The 18,146-nt window shown below is 38.0% G+C and overlaps 1 protein-coding gene across 3 annotated transcripts in view; it reads right to left on the bottom strand.

Annotated features, from left to right (window-relative positions):
* The window catches only part of ENOX1 (ecto-NOX disulfide-thiol exchanger 1), a 587,079-nt gene that overhangs the window by 398,214 nt on the left and 170,719 nt on the right, over positions 1-18,146 (bottom strand). Inside the window, exon 3 of one of the 3 annotated variants that reach the window (XM_030922275.1) lies at positions 14,500-14,536. The exons of the other annotated variants lie outside the window; for them this stretch is intronic. The gene's annotated coding sequence lies outside the window, so the exon portion shown is untranslated. The remainder of the gene's footprint in view (positions 1-14,499; positions 14,537-18,146) is intronic. 3 annotated transcript variants of the gene reach the window in all.

Genomic DNA, 18,146 nt, shown 5'->3' with positions numbered 1-18,146 from the left:
GGGATTACAAGTCAAGAAGGCAAAAGAAACTCTTCCAAGATGCACAGATACTTCCCTTCTACTGTCGCTGCACCATCCAGAGATATTACAAAGAAAGAAGTTACAAAGGAAGAAGTTCCCTTTACAATTTGGAACGCAGGGTATCCAGGAATGGGGTATGTATAATTCTTTCATTTCGGTGATAGGTATAAACAGCAGTGGTAAAAACAGCAAGTTACTTTGGTCTACAAACTGAGGTCAAGTCATCCCTTCTTAAAAACTGTTAGCTGGACTGTTCCTGTCTGGTGTAATAGTGTGAATAAAGATTAGTCTGTACATACCACACACAATTCCTCAAAATAGTATCTTCATATAAGGAGAGTTATATTTGTATAAAAGAACGTGTTTGAAAATTACAGGCAATGTAGCAACAATTCCTGAATTATTCTTTTGTTTACTTAGCACTTCAGTTCAAAAGGCTAATTAGTATTTTGTTTAAGTTGAGAAAGAGGGGTTGAGGCTGACACAGAACCCACAGTATCTATCTTTGGCTTACTACATAGTAGGTGGTTAGGATATATCAGGTGCTGTGTTGCCCTCCCTTTATTATCTCACTGAATTTTCACAACAACCCTGGGAAGGAGGTATTATTATCTCCATTGTGTAAGTGAAGAAACAAAGAGGGAGAGAACTTAATGTCTCATGGTCCCATAGCTAACTCTTAGCAGAGCCAACATTCAAACCCAGGCCTAACTCCAAACCTCGTGACCAAAGTTGAACCAATATTTATTGGGAGATGGTGCATGAGGCAGCAGGGAGATTCCTGGCTCCAGTTTTCCTTCAAGAGACTCTGCTGCAAAGAGCATGGGTGATGAACAGCCTCCAGTTGCCATACCTTTGCATCACCACAGCTTTCACTCCAAGACCAAGATTTTCCAGGGCTTCTCTCAGCCCATCTAAGCATGGTGGGGTACCAGACTTAACCCATTGCTCGAAAGCTCGAATTCCTCTAAAGCTGCACTGTCTAATCTGGTAGCCACTAGCCACATGTAGGTACTGAGCATCTGAAATGGGGGTGGAATGACTAAGAAACTGAATATTTAATTTTATTTCATTTTAATTCATTAAAATCCATGTAGTCACATGTGGCTATTGGTTACCATATTGGACAGCATAGACATAGCACATTTCTGCCACTGCAGAAAGTTCTATTAAACAGCATTACCCCAAAGAGAAAATTTTTGCCCAGAGAGATTACCTGGCGGAATGCACAGCTCCAAACAAAGGTAAAAAAGACTTACCTTAGATGCACTTCCTTTTGAGACAGTAGTCTGGGAAAAACTAGCAGGCACTAAGAAGGTTGTCAGAGGTGAAAGGCTCAGGTGGTTTATCAGGGAGGTGGGTGGAGATCTGGAAGGACAGTGGTGTGGATCTCAGATGCCTCAGAGTCACCAGGGCTCCCTGGGGGTGAACCCACAGCTAGGGAAAGAGACGGTGCCTCAGGGAGGGAAGAGTGGCATACCTAGATCAAAAGGGGCTTAGTGTATCAGATTTTAAGAGGCTGTTAAGTGAGAAGGGAAACCAGGACCCAAGTGAGGTATACATACTGGATGAATAGAAGTTTGTGGAGTAATAGCAGGTAGAAGGAATTATTTACATTTCATTTTTCTTTGGTGTCTCCTGTTTTCTTCTTCCTCCTTGATTATCTAACTCTAATCTCCTTATAGAAAACTTACTCTTGTCCTTTTTCTTCTATCCTCCAGTCAGCAGAAAAACATAACTGTGATGAACATTTTATTTCTTTGTTTTATTATACTTTAAGTTCTAGGGCACATGTGCACAACGTGCAGGTCTCTTATGTATTAGACTTTTATGTTCATCGTTCTCCATACAGATTAATTGAACACTAAAACTGTTCTTTCTCAAGAAGAGTTAACTGCTCTTTTAACATGTATCATGGCCCTCAATTAACATTCTTTCATAGGGTCATAGGGCCAATGGTAAGAAGTGGGTAACACTTTTCACTTTCATCAGAGGTATTTTCATAAGAAAATACTGGCTAACATAAGCTTTATCCTATACAATTGAAACACTAGTGAAAATCTAATGCACTTAGAAAATACCTATATACAATTTCACTTACTGAAACAGCTATAATAAAGGGAAAGGTTTTTCTTAAAGTAGTCAACTTCAGGAGCTACTTGCAAATTCGTTTCTGTTCTTTACCAGTTATTAGCCTGAATTGGTACCCAAGCCATGTTACAAGAAAATAAAGACTTACACAGACCCTTTTAAATTCTGTAGTCTCAATTACCACATATGCTGTTATTAATTGTTTCTATGAATTCCTCTTCAAAATGTGTAGAAGTAACGCATCATATGGAAAGGCAACTGAGTTTTCATATACGGCTTAAAAAATACAAACTTCAGAAACACAGATGTTATACCAAATTCTCACTTGCTTACTGCTAGCTAAACTCAATCTCCGAGCTTTAAAAAGATTTTCTAAACTGCTAAAGATAAAAAAAAAAAAATGACATTATACATTCACATCTGGCTCCGTCACCATTTAGGGCATGTTAACATAGACTTTAAACATCTGGGGACAGGGGAAAGGATCTATTGGGAGCTTTTTGGTACCATGACAACTGAAGTGTACTGTTGCTCAAACAGTTCAGTCTCTGCTCATCTACATTTAATACCACCACAGGCCTTCCATTTTTCACCACTGAAAAACGACAATCATCATAGGAAGTAATACTCGTATGTAGAAAGTTCCTAGGAAGGGTGTTTCTTCTGTTTCCGTCCTGCTTTAATCCTGTGGGCAGGACAGATCCTTTCTCTTTGCAGCAATGCAGTTAAACCAGTTTATATTTTCTGGCTTTTAGACATGGAAGTCCTACCTCTATTTCTGAGTCACTCAAGAGATGGCTCTTAATGACAAAGTCTTAATGGAAATGATGAAAATAACCTATCATTATTTTTTCTATAAAGCAGCATCCTTTCTGTGTGTTCAAAATTTAATCAACATTATAGAGAGCATAGAATATGGTCAAAAAATTATAAGTTTCACGTGTTAATGTTTTCTGAATGGCAGATGTACAACATACTTTAGACATACTATTTTTCAGTTATTTTTTAAAACTACTTATAGTTAGTATTATTACTTCGAAAAATTAAACTATGGAGAGAGGTACAACATTCACACAACCATGTACTAAGTGCCTATGCTCAGGCAAGTGCTGTGCTAGGCAACAGGAATGTAATGGTAAAAATTACAGCATGCCCCATCCTCATGGAATGCATTAGTCTGTTCTCACACTGCTCTAAAGAAGTACCTGAGACTGAGTAATTTATGAAAAAAAGAGGTTTAATTGCCTCACAGTACCACACGCTTAACAGAAAGTATGGCTGGGAGACCTCAGGAAACTTACAATCACGTCAGAAGGTGAAGGGGAAGAAAGCATGTCTTACCATGGCAGAATGAGAGAGAGAGAGAGAGAAAGAGACTTCTAAACCAAAAGCCTTGAAGTCACCTTTGACTCACCTCTTCCTGTCATACACAGTACATCCAATCCATCAGCAAATCTGGTTAGCTCTGGCACAAAATCAATCCAGATTACAACCACATGTAACCACCCAGGTCAAAATCACAACCATCTCTCACCTGGATTATTACTTCCACTCCTAACTAATCTCTCCATTTCTAGCCCTTTCTCTATTTATTCTGTTCCCAAGAGACAGCCACCTGGGTCTTGTTAAAATGTTTTGTCAGACATGTCCCTCTTCTGCTCAAAACCCTGCAAAGTCTCCCATCTTACTCAGAGAAAAAGCTGAGTCCTTACATTAGCCTGCAGGGGCCTATACAGTGTAGGTCTGGGTCACTGTATCTCCCATTGCTCACTTTCTTCCTCACTCTTTTTTGGCCCACGGGCTTCTCTATTGTTCCTCAAATATATCTGGCCTCTTCTCATATCAGGAGTCTTACTTGCTATTCCCTCTGCCTAGAACTCTCATTCCTTCTGAATGGTACCAGCTTAGCAAGCCCTATCCTGCCCATATGTATGACAGCAAGTCTCCTCTAGCATTCCCTATTCTCCCTTCCCTGACTCATCACCCTTTGCAGCACACATCACCATCTGACATATATTTTACATGTTGAAATTGCTCAGTGGCTGCCTCTTGTGTCTCCCAGCTCTACACAGCTGACTGTGCTCATCTCTTCCCAGCTCCCATCCATTGATACCACATTGCTAGCCTGAAATCAGCTGTGATCAGCAAACACTACAAAGTAGGCCTTTAAAGAAAAAAAAAAAAAAAAAAAAGACAGCCAAATTAGCGTACAGCACTTTCCTCCTAAGAACACACAGCCCCCTCCAACAAGAAAATATGCTGTATGAAGCAGCGTTTTTCTCTATTTTGCTCCATGCTTTCTCCAGAGAACCTTGGTGCTTGGCACACCATAGGAGCAAGATAAATGTTTGTTAAATGAGTGAACATTTCTCCTATCCTCAAGCAGACTGAAAGTACTAGTACAGAGCTCCAAACCTTCATTTTCAGAACTGCTCTAAGCACATTCTGTGGTTTAGAAAGTGTGGCCATTATCCTGAATCTACTCCATCTGTTCCTAACAGGGGCTGCTCTCTACTTGCATGGTCTATGGGCAGAAGACACAAGGATTGCCAGTGCCCTCCAGTCTCTGCACATGCCTCTAAGTCACAGACAGCAAAGCAGTAAATTGGGAAAAGCTTGACAAAGCTGGTTTTTCATTTTTATTGTAACTTGTTAAAACAAATATTAAACTACAGATGATATGATGTGCTATGTTCAAAACTATAGAAAAATGTTTGTTAAAACTGTGGGTCATGTTTAAGAAGACCCCTTTAAAAACACATTGTTTAGAAAGTAAAATGCTTTTTTTAGGATCCAAGGAGCAGTTTAACAGAGGCTCTAAAGGAAATAGCAAACTGATCAGGATCTGCAGAGGAAACATGTTATTCTGTCACATACATGGAGGATAACTCTTTGGTAAGTAAAAGAGAAAGAATGTCACTGACCCACTTAAATGTGTTAACAGGGCCTTAATTCAATTTAAGTGGGAATTCTAGAACATTCGTGAGCTTGGTGAACATGATAGAGGGAAGAGGTCAGAATTCCGGGGGGCACGGGGGAGAGTTCGTGATTAAGATAACAATCAAAGTATTGAACTAGGAGAAAAGAGGGAAGAGGCTTAATAGAAGCCTCCACCAATCATGCTTCCTTTGGGAACACAAAATTGGACAACTATTCACACACAAAAAAAGCACCTTCAAAAGAACCAAAAATCACAGTGCCTGGTTTTAAATTCATATCACTGAAAGAAGCACTGAAGAGGGTATAAAAGACAATATTGAATTCCTGATGCCACCCCACCCTACCCCATCCCATGGCAGTGCATCCCACCATCACTGCACTCTCCCTCCCCTAAACACACTTGGGAAAGGCAGAGTACAGTGATAGTGGGACTTTGCATTGAAACTCAGTGCTGCCCTGTCACAGAGGAAAGCAACACTAGGCAGAACTCAACTGGCACCTACAGAGGGAGCATTTAGACCAGCCCTAACCAGAGAAACATCATCCACCCCAGTGGTCAGAACTTGAGTTCCAGCAAGCCTCATCACTTCAGGCTAAAATGCTCTAGAGATCTCGATAAACTTGAAGGCAGTCTAGGCTAAAAGGACTGCAATTCCTGCACAAGTTCTGGTGCTTTTTTGGGCCCAAAGCCAGTGGACTTGACCTAGCTGCATATGACCTAGGTGCATGTGACCTAGTGAAACACCAGCCAGGGAAGCCAAAGGAGTGCGAGTACCACCCCTCCACCAACCCCAGGCAGCACAGCTCACAGCTCTAGGACAGATTCCTTACTTCTGCTTGAGAAGAGAAGAAGGAAGAGTAAAGACTTTGCAAGTCCAAGTTGAGGACTTGCAACTTGGATACTAGCTCAGCCACAGTAGACAAGGGAACCAGGCAAAGTCCTGAGGCCCCCATTCCAGGCCCTAGCACCTGAATGACATTACTAGACACACTCTGGGCTGGAAGAAAAGGACCCAGTCTTGAGTGATGCATTACATGCTGACTAAAGAGCACTTTGACCCTGAATAATCAGCAGTAGGACCCAGGCACTACTCACTGCGAGCTTTGAGTAAGACTCAGAGACATGCTGGCTTCAGGTGTGACCCAGCATATTGCCAGCTGAAGTGGCTATGGGGAAGGACCCCTTATGCTTGAGAAAAGGAAAGGGAAGATTAAAGGAGACTTTGTCTTGCAGTTTAGGAACCAGCTCCGTCACAGTGGCACAGTGGAGTAGAGCATCAAGCAGGCTCTTGTGATCCTCAATTCCAGGTGCTGACTCTGGCACAGCATTTCTGGAGCAGCAATGGCCAGAGAGAAGTTCACTGCCCCGAAGGGAGAGTTCTAGGCTGACAGCATCCACCACAAGTTGAACGAAGAGCCCTTGGGTCTTGAAGGAACAATGGTGGTAGCCAGGCAGTACTCACTGCAGACCTGGAGCAGCGGTGACCATGAGGAGAGACTCTTTTGCTGGTGGAAAGGAGAGGGAAGATTCAGGAGGACTTTCCCTTGTGACTTGGGTGCCAGTTTAGCTACAGTAGAATACAGCATCAGGTAGACTACTAAGGTTTCCAACTCTAGGCCCTGGCTCCAGGGCAGCATCTCTAACCTGGGGGGAACCTGCTGCCCTAACAGGAAGAACACAAACTTGGCTGACTTTACCACCTGCTGATTGTAGAGCCCTAAGGCCTTGAGTGAACACAAGTGGTATCCAGACATTGGTTACTGCAGGCCTTTGGCAAGACCCAGTGCTGTGCTGGCTTCGGGTCTCACACACACAGTCCCAATAATGGTGGCCACAGGGATGCTTATGTTACCCCTCTTCCAGCTCCAGGCAGCTCCGTGTTGAGAGAGAGAGAGAGAGACTCTGTTTGTCTGGGAGAAAGTAAGGGAAGAGAACAAGAGTCTCTGCCTGGTAATCCAGAGAATTCTTCCAGATCTTATCTAAGACCACCAAGGTGATAGCTCTGAGTCTGCAAGTGTCACAGCATTACTGGGCTTGGGGTACCCTCTAATGCAGATATGGCTACAGGAACCAAAAACTTATAACACTAACATCTTTTCAAATACTTGGAAAGCCTTCCCAAGAAGGATGGGTTCAAACAAGCCCAGACTATAAGGACTACAATAAACACCTAACTCTTCAATGACCAGACTGGACGAATATCCACAAGCATTAAGACCATCCAAAAAAACATGACCTCACCAAATGAACTAAATAAGACGCCAGGGTTATATCCAGGGGAGAGAGAGAGATATGTGACTATTCAGACACAGAATTCAAAATATCTGTTTTGAGGAAACTCAATGAAATTCAAGAGAGCACAGAGAAGGAATTTGGAATACCATCTAATTAATTTAACAAAGAGATTGAAATAATTAACAAGAATCAAGAATAAATTCTGGAGCAGAAAAATGCAGTTGACACACTGAAGATGCATTATAGTCTCTTAACAGCAGCATTGATCAAGCAGAAGAAAGAATTAGTGACCTTGGAGACAAACTTATTGGAAAATACACAAAGGAGACAAAATAAAAAATCATCAAAAAGAATGAAGCGTGCCTATAAGGTCTGGAAAATAGCCTCAAAACCCCAAAAGCGCAAACCTAAGAGTCACTGGCCTTAAAGAAGAGGTAAAGAGAAAGAGAGACGGGGTAGTAAGTTTATCCAAAGGGATAATAACATAGAACTTTCCAAACCAAGAAAAAGATATCAATATTCAAGTACAAGAAGGTTACAGAACACCAAGCAGATGTAACCAAAATAAGGTGACCAAGACATTTACTAATCAAACTTTCAAAGGTCAAGGATAAAGAAAGGATTCTAAAAGCAGCAAGAGAAAAGAAATAACATATAATGGAGTTCCAATGTGTCTGCTGGCAAACTTCTCAGTGGAAACTTTATAGGCCAGAAGAGAGTGAAATGACATATTTAAAGTGCTTATAGGAAAAAACTTTTTATCCTAGAAAAGTATATCCAGTGAAAATATCCTTCAAATAGGAGGGAGAAATAAAGGAGCAATAAACTGTACAAAAACATGGAAATTAGGCAATAAGCTCCTAAATGACTAGTAGACCAATGAATAATTATGAAGGAAATTTAAAAATTTATTGAAACAAATAATAAAAGAAAAACAATACACCAAAACCTGTTGGATACAGCAAAAGCAGTACTAAAAAAGGAAAGTTTTTAGCTGTAACAGCCTACATCAAAAGAGTAGAAAAATTTTAAATAAACAACCTACTGATGCATCCTAATGAACTACAAAAGCAAGAACAAACTTAAACCCCAAAGTAGAATAATAAATAATCAGAATAGAAATAAAATTAAATTGAAATGAAAAAAGCAATACAAAAGATCAATGAAATGACAAGTTGGCTTTTTGGAAAGGAAAACAAAATTGACAAACCTTTAGCCAGACGAAGAAAAAGAGAGAAGACCCAAATAAATAAAATCTGATATGAAAATGGAGACAATATAACTGATTGTGCAGAAATTCAAAGGTCCATTAGAAGCTACTATGAGCCACTATATGCCAATAAATTGGAAAACCTAGAAGAAATGAAGACATTCCTAGACACATACAACCTACCAAGATTGAATCTAAAGAAATTTAAAAAATGAACAGACCAATAATAAGTGATGAGATCAAAGCCAAAATAAAAGGTCTCTCAGCAAAGAAGAGCTCATGACCAGACGGCTTCAGTGCTGAATTTTACAAAACATTTAAGAAGAACTAATTCCAATACTACCCAAACAATTCTGAAAAATAGAAGAGGATGTAATACTTCCAAACTCATTATATGAGGCTGATATTTCCCTCATACCAAAGCCAGACGAAGACACATCAAAAAAAGAAAACTATAGGCCAGTATCCTTGATGAACATTGATACAAAAATCCTCAATGAAATACTAGCAAACTCATTTCAGCAACACATTAAAAAGATCATTCATCATAACCAAGTGGGATTTATCCCTGGGATGTAAAGATAGCTCAACATAGGCAAATGAATCAATGTGACACATCATATGAACAGAATGAAGGATAAAACCTATATTAACTGATGCTGAATAAGCATTTGATAAAGTTCAACATCCCTTCATGTTAAAAACCCTCAAAAATCTAGGTATTAAGGAATATACCTCAATACAATAAAAGTCATACACAATCAACCGACAGCTAGTATTGCACTGAATGGGGAAAAACTGACACCCTTTCCTTTAAGATCTGGAACATGACATGAATGCCGACTTTCACCACTGTTATTCAACATAACTGGAAGTCCTAGCCAGAGCAATCAGACAAGAGAAAGAAATAAAGGGAATCCAAACTAGAAAGGAAGAAGTCACATTTTTTGGTTGCAGATGATATGATCTCATATTTGGAAAAACCTCAAGACTTTACCAAAAAACTATTAGAAATGATAAATTTCAGTAAAGTTGCAGAATACAAAATTAACATTCAATGATCAGTAGTGTTTCTATATGACAACAGCAAACAATCTGAAAAAGAAATCTAGAAAGTAATCCCATTTACAACAGCTACAGATAAAATGAAATCCACAGAAATTGTGTATTTCACAAAAATGAGAAAGATATCTATAATGAAATGAAATACATAAAAATTATGTATTTTACAAAAATACCTACAATGAAAACGATAAAATACTGATGCAAGAAATTGAAGAGAACACAAAAAATGGAAAGATATTCCATATTCATGGGCTAGAAGAATCAATATGGTTAAATGTCCATACTACACAAAGCAATCTACAGATCCAATGTAATCCCTGTCAAAATATCAATGACATTCTTCACAAAAATAGGAAAAACAATCCTAAAATTTATATGGAACCACAAAAGATACAGAATAGCCAAAGCTATACCGAGCAAAAATAACAAAAGAATCACATTATCTGACTTCAGATTATACTACAGAGTTATAATAACCAAACAGCATGGCACTGGTATAAAAACAGACACATAGACCAATGGAACAGAATAGAGAACCCAGAAACAAATCCATACATCTACGGTAAACTTATTTTTGACAAAGTTGTCAAGAACATACATCAGGGGAAAGTACAGTCTCTTCAATAAATGGTGCTGGAACAAGTGGATATCCATATACAGAAGAATGAAACTAGATCCCTATCGCTCACCATATACAAAAATCAAATCACAATGGATTTAAGACTAAAATCTAAGAGCTCAAACTGTAAAACTACTACAAGAAAACATTGGGGAAATTCTTCAGGACATTGGACTGGTCAGCGATTTCTTGAGTAATACCCTATAAGCACAGGCAACCAAAACAAAAATGAATAAATAGGATCATATCAAGTTAAAAACCTTCTCCACAGCAAAGGAAACAATCAACAAAGTAAAGAGATAACCCAAAGAATGGGAGAAAATATTTGCAAACTATCTATCTGACAAGGGATTAATAACCAGAATACAGAAGGAGCTCAAACAACTCTCTAGGAAGAAATCTAATAAGCCAATTAAAAAATGGGCAAAAGATCTGAATAGACATTTCTCAAAAGAAGACATACCAATGGCAAACACGTATGTGAAAAGATTCTCAGTATCATTGACCATCAGAGAAATGCAAATCAAAACTACTGTGAGATATCATGTCACCCCAGTTAAAATGTCTTTTAACCAAAAGGCAACAGTAGATGTTTACAAGGATGTGAAAAAAAGGAAACACACACTGTTGTTAGGAATGTAAATTAGTATAGCCACTAGGGAGAACAATTTGGAGGCTCCTCAAAAAACTAAAAATAGAACTACCATATGATTTAGCAATCCCACTGTGAGTTATATACCCAAAAGAAAGGAAATCAGAATTTCAAAGAGATATCTGCAATCTCATGTTTATTAGAGCACTATTCACAATAGCCACAGTTTGGAAGTAACCTATGTGCCCATTAACAACAAATGGATAAAGAAAATGGGGTACATCTACACAAGGGGGTACTATTCAGCCATAAGAGAGAATGAGATCCTGTCATCTGCAACAAAAATGGATGCAAAGGAGGTCATTAGGTGAAATAAGCCAGGAATGGAAAGACAAACTTCTCACGTTCTTACTTATTTGTGGGAGCTAAAAATTAAAACAATTGTACTAATTGATATAGAGACTAGAACAATGATTACCAGAGACTGGGAAGAATACTAGGGGCAGGGAGCAGGGGAGTAGTTAATGGGTACAAAAATATAATTAGATAGAATGAATAAGATCTAGTATTTGATGGCAGGGCATGGTGGCTCAGGCTGTAGTCCCAGAACTTTGGGAGGCCAAAGTGGGTGAATCATTGAGCCCAGGAATTCGAGATCAGCCTGGGCCACATGGGAAAACCCCATCTTTACCAAAAAATATAAAAATTAGCTGGGTATGGTGGCACATGCCTGTGGTCCCAGCTACTTAGGGGGACTAAGGTGGGAGTATCGCTTGAACCCAGGAGGTGGAGGTTGCAATGAGCTGAGATAGTGCCACTGTACTCCAGCCTGGGTGACAGAGCGAGATCCTGTCTCAAAAAATATATGTATTTGGTATTTGACAGCACAACAGAGTGACTACAGTCAATGATAATTTATTGTACATTTAAAAATAACTAAGAGTATAATTGGATTGTTTGTAACAAAGAAATGATAAATGCTTGAAGAGATGGACACCCCCTTTACCCTGATGTGATTATTATGCATTGTATGCATGTATCAAAATATCTCATGTATCTCATAAATGTGTACACCTGCTACGTACCCACAAAAATTAAAAATTAAAAAAAACACAGAGTATTGGATTGGGCCAAGAGTGTACATACAGAGTTTGTGCTTATTGTGCACAGAGTTTCCTTCTTTATTAATGAAGCTGTTTTTCCTTTCTTGTTATGAATATACCCTAAGTAATTTATTTGTAACCGCATAGTTTGTTAGTAAAAAGTTCCCTACAATTTTCCTTATTTTCAAATATTACCAGTGGTAGTAAGTTAATACATTCATGGGAGCAAAGCTACAAAAATGTTAGTCTGGTCATACAAAAAACCCTGGCTTGATGTGTGTTTAGTGCCTCCAAATCCCCAAATATATGAGATACATTATTTCATATCATCTGACCAATAATTTTGTAGAGCAAATATTGCAAATCTTGAATATTACAATACTCATTTTATGCATGTAGATAAGTATAAAAACTGAAGCTCAGAGAGGTTACTGCTCACCAATTAGGGTAAATACAGTTGCTGAAGTCCCAGCCTGCAGACTCAAGACCCTACTGCTTTTTCTAATGCGTGATGCTGATTCTCTTGAAGGGAAGTTTGGAATCTTCAGAGGTGTGTGTTAGGCATGGGTAGATATAAGGATCCTCTGATAAAGCCTCTGGTAGAGACATCCTGTGAAATGTCTGTGGTCTTTGTCTCTGGGTATTATCTGTCTAATCTTCTCTTGAGCTCAGGGAGTTGCAATGGCTTAAGGCTTGAAGCACCAAGTCCCTGAGCTGAAAAACATCCAGGAACAGGCGTGCACATATGATGCAGAATGGCTGGGAATTAATCCATCATGTGACACCACTTTACAATATCTTCCTGTGTTATGTGTTCCTGAAAAATGCTTTAGAAACATATCCTCTTCACTAAAGACATTTCAGTAATTGACTCCTTAATTCAATAAATGAAAGCATCATTATTTTGAGGTCTGAGAATGGGTACAAGCATGGGGAGGGCAAAGTGTCATTTCTGGTTGAATTTCCTGAGAATAAGAACACTGGACTTTAAACAATATGATATGATTTTCCCGTAAACTTGTTATTTCTATTCTATTTAGTGTCACATATATTTTAACTACTATGTAAAAAACATTGTGTTAGATGTCAAAGGATGTAAAGATGAATGAGATCATTTCTTCCCTCAAGGAATCACCAATCCAATGAAAAGATGAAACTCATCTTTCTAGAATACATTTTCCATGTGTTTACCTTCTTTAAAAGAGTACACTGAATATTACACATCTTCTCCTTGATGACTGAGGGTCATCATTCCAAGCCAGCTGATGTGCTGGGTCACAACAATAAGCACAACTGTAGCTAGAAACAAGTGTGACAGGAGCTCAGGGCTATTGGTCATAGGAGTTAACCAAGAACTGCCTTCTGCCATCTCAAATCGGGTGGATGAGGGGCTGGATAGATAGCAGATATAAATACCCCTGATGTCATGATTGCTTTTTGGTCTTTTCCCTTTTTCTTCCCATCCCATATATGAACCAAAGACCTGCTTTATGACTAATGTGCTTTGAACCAGCACAAAACCACCATTAGCCATTACTGAGGTATACAGGTAGGAACAGCTGAAGACCTTTCCCGTTGGGCACCCTGCAGAGTGTCCATGTCTGACCTAAATGTCACTCCTTATTGCTGGGCCTCCTCTAACGTCAGTGTCAGTTACCCACCTCCTTTTCATCACTTGAATTTCTAAACCAACTAGCGTCACCCCTTCTAAGCTCTGCCAGTTATTCTGCTATTCAGAACTCTCTCTGTTCTCAAATTACGATGTGTATAAAATGTCCAGCACAGTGCCTGACACAGAGCAGGCACTCAGTAAGTGCTAGAGCCCCTTTCCTTGTATTTTATAGTCCAGTCTTTGATCTGACATTTTTCCTGTCTGTGTCTTTTTACGATCAGGTGGATATACATAGGTACTTCTCTTCTTTATGGTTAGCAAACCAAAAAAATCACAATCCATTACTTTCTATTTGTACATATCTGTGAATGAAGCTTTTTTTTCCTTTTACCCCTGCGTAAGATACTTATTAGCTTATCTACACCTTAATAACTCATTTGCAACTATATAGATAGCTTAAAGGTTCTTTTTTACTTTCATAAATTTTCTCTACCCAGTGGTAGTAATTTAATAAAGTAGTCACTGTGGCTGTATTTATATTTTGTAAGTAGTTTATGTTTTGGTATAACGAATAATTCTGGTTCTACGTTATGTGGTTGTGAATATACAATTTGAGCTTTCTAGAATCTCTTCACCACCATTCTGATGTGCCTCCTCACATCTAATGACAACAACCTCATAGAAGAGATAAAAGTCTACGATTCAAATCTAAAAGGCAAAGCAATTATAAAGTATAGCACATGCAGCATCTAATTATTTTTCCACATATAATGTCACACATGCAATTGGAAAAATGTTCTTTTGTTATTTGTAACACAAACCATGTCATTTTATTTTATTTTCACTTCCTTGCAGACTCTCATTAAAGCTTGCACACATATTATTATTACATTGAAAAGTAATAACTTCATTATTATGGCATAACAATTAATGTAAGGTGTATCAACACAAATATTTAAAATGACCATTACAAATGTAAGAAAAACATTAATCTACTACTAGGGACTTACTTCATTCATGTAAGAATTTTTTCCATCTTCTGTTCATCTGCAGAGGAGCAAGATAAATTAATCTTTGGTTCCAAACATTTTTAGATTTGTTTTATCAGGAAATAGCTTCCTATTTTCCCCCCAAGTTTTGAAATTTTGCACCTTCTCATAAGTATAAAAGAATCTCAGCATTTCACTTTGACCCATTTCAAATTTATATGGCAGATTTCCAAATGCTGGGAATTGCAAAGTGCCTGTTCTTAGCACATGATATCTACCATCTGCCCTGGCCATCAGGACAGGGTCCAGATAGTTCTCCAATGTAATATTATAAAGTCAAAGTGCTCTTGACATTTATGTAATATTTTTGCAACATTTTGCAGGTGATAAATAAATTGTAACTTTTTCAAACTGGGACTCATCTAATTACATGCATAGGAGCACTTTTCTTGTGCTGTATATTCAACTGTGTATGCTTGTACCTGCTCACTCATCCTCCACACCCACCCCACACAATCTGTCTGACTGAGATTTGATCATGTGAGTGCTGAGAAAGGCTAAAGGTTTGGTACCCATTCAAAATGATATTTATTTTTAAAATACTTATTCAACATTTATTAGATGGAGTTGGGGAAAACTTATTTTCCATTAAGAAAAGTGTGTCTCTCTTTATGCTTAGTTAACAAACAGGGTTAGTTCACGCACTAAATGAGCACAGCACTTCCACTCGCATCAGTCTTTCACTTCACAATTTTGTGGTTTCTCATTAAGGGACAGCATCAGTTATTCATATTCAGGAGGGCAGAGGTAAGTCTCACAGATATGGTTACAAAGTTACAAAACAGATTTCAAAGTTCTTTTATTTACTTGCATGTTGTTAAAACATTTCCCACTTTCCCATCAGTTTTTGTTTTTTTCAGTTCAGTTTTATGACTTACCAAGCCAGGAAAAAGCTTGGATAGCACAGTAACAACTTTTAAACTTAATATTCAAAACAAATCTAATCACTCGTTGCCAATAAAACACACCTATGTAAAAATACTACTCGGTGTAAGAATTTCAACGGACAGTGACCTGTCAAATTCAGGAAATTCTAAAATAGGATGGTGGTGGTGCTTGCTGTTACACTGTGCAAAATATTCAATAGAGAGAGTTCAAGAATGCCAATGATTTTTTGTTATTGTTATAAAAACATTCAATAAAGATAGTTCAATAATGGCAGCAACTCTTACTGTTACCTCCTTCCTATCCCATCTTGGGGGCCTTGTAATAAATTTTGCTTGCAAACTGCCTAAATGTTATATGTGGAAAGCTAAGTTAACAGGTGTCATGTTTCCCATTTATACCGCTGATGTTCCAATGCAAGGTGCCTGGGGAAACTGCCATCCTTTAATCCAATTCTGCTCACCCAGACATACACATGCACCCATCAATCCATCTGTTAGGCATTAAGAATTACAACAGTATAAAGAACAATCCTTTGGTGTACATGTTTAAATGTTAAATGTTAAATATATACTGAAGGGTTTGAAGCAAGGATCTGGCAAACATGACTCCATCACACATCTGGTTGTCAGAATGCATCAGTCATTTTGGATTTATGTGTAATGACAGAAATCAAGTCACGACCCATGTGGTCTCAAAAGGCTACTTAGATGATGATGAAGATCCATAATACACCCTGAAGTACTGCTGATTCTTCAACTTTATTAAGAATATACATTTCTGACATTTTAAATATCTTAAGTCAGTGATTTTGGTCACCTGGGAAAAACAATGTTGCAGCATGTAATTTAGGTTATTTCAACAGAGCCAGTTCAATCTTAAATCATTATTTCTAATGCATTCTGGCAATACTTTTTTTGTAAAGTAGAATTACACAACACTTCCAGAAACCACAGAATGTGACTTAACAACCCAATTACTTGTACAGTTTGCAAAACAAGTAAACCTCTCAGCAGTTGGGAGCTTGGCTGAGAGGCCTAGGCTTGCCCCTGGCATGGTACCTTGCTTTTTTCCATGAGTTCACATTGCTTTCTAGCCTGCTAATGCACTGGCCTTGTGAACACATATTCCCTAAATGCTCTCCAAGAGTCTGATATCACATTCAGGGTTAACACATTTTTTCCCTTGTTGCAATTCTGCAGTTTTTTTCAGTCATTCATATCCAACCAACTGCTGTCAACAGGCATCTTCACATATGAATGTTAATAACGTATTATTAAAGAGTTCCTGGTAATTTGTTTTGTGGGTAGAGCTGATGAGGGGTGACTACAGGAAGGGAAGCCAAAAGAAAAACATTTCAACTACTCTGGAAGCTGACCTCTGGAAAGCAGTCAGAGAGAGCAGATGAAGGAGCCAGGCAAGCTCTTTTTGAGTAAGACGGCGTATATTATAGCTAGGAAGAGCCAACAGAGTATGTCTCACAGTGACCAGCCCAGCTAACAGCAGTTGAAATTGTTAGTCATGAAAAATACAGATGCCCCCTGTACAGACTACCCTCATATTTTCTCAGTCACTAGTTTGAGAGTATCATATTTGAGAGACAGAGTTTTTGATAATTGAGAAAGATCAAAAAGGGAACTGAGTTTTCATTGGCAAAAAGCCTACATAAACGCAAGCAACATCTTCGCTGGTGCCTCACCTGTCATCAGCTAGAAAGGTCAGATTTTTTTTTGCAAAAACCTGAGGAACAGGATTCAGGGTAACTTTCCAAAAGAGTAAAGCAAAAGCAGACTTCATGGCTACTAGAAAGTTTACATTCAAGAATTCCCTATAATGTAAACTTGAAAATTAGTGCTTTTTCCTCCACAAGAACTTGTTTCAAAAATTTAATCTGGTAACTCATTCTCATAAATTGTCCTCAGTATTTTTCTCATAGACTTTCATGATATGGTTTCCAAAATACAACAGTAGCAAGCATTATGATCTGTGCCTTCTACTTCAGCATAGTACTTTGCTCCATAAACATAATACAAAGAACATTTATGTATCACTACCTTTCTTTACTCACTTCATCAATATCATCAACAAAACATATTTGATGCACAGTTGCAAATAAATATTAAGCTTTACATTTTGTAATAAATATTTCTGAGTAATAAAAATGTTCCGAGCGATCAAAACGTTTGATATTTCATGATGGCATCTGAAGTGATGCATGTTTATTAGCTCAATTTAGCCATTTCACATTGTATACATTTTTCAAAATGCATTGTACATGATAAACACATGCAAATTTATCAATTATAAAAAATTTTGAGTGTTATATTTGAGTGACAAATTTAGAACAGTTGATAATAAAATACACATCTATTGTTTACTAGTCCATCTCCAAAAGTTCATTGTATTAACTACAGTCAGAAATTGGTTCCCAAAGTTCATTGTATTTATTACAGCCAAAAACAGGTTCTAGGAAGTCCACTGTATTTATACAATTAAAAATGACTCAACCTATTATTGGGTACAAGATTTCTTTTAGGATGGTGAAAATGTTCTAAAACGATGGTTGTACACCCTGAATGTAAATGAAAAATTTATATACTGCTGAATTGTACACTTTAAATGAGTGAATTTTATGGTATGTAAATTATATCCTAATAAAGCTGTTTTTAAAATGGGTCAATCAAGGACACTAAGAGTTGTTTATTTGAAAAGTTCAAAAAATT

The sequence above is a fragment of the Rhinopithecus roxellana genome, chromosome 18, assembly GCF_007565055.1.
Source record: "Rhinopithecus roxellana isolate Shanxi Qingling chromosome 18, ASM756505v1, whole genome shotgun sequence".
NCBI classification, from domain to species: Eukaryota; Metazoa; Chordata; class Mammalia; order Primates; family Cercopithecidae; genus Rhinopithecus; species Rhinopithecus roxellana.
This window is presented reverse-complemented; position numbering and strand designations above follow the sequence as displayed.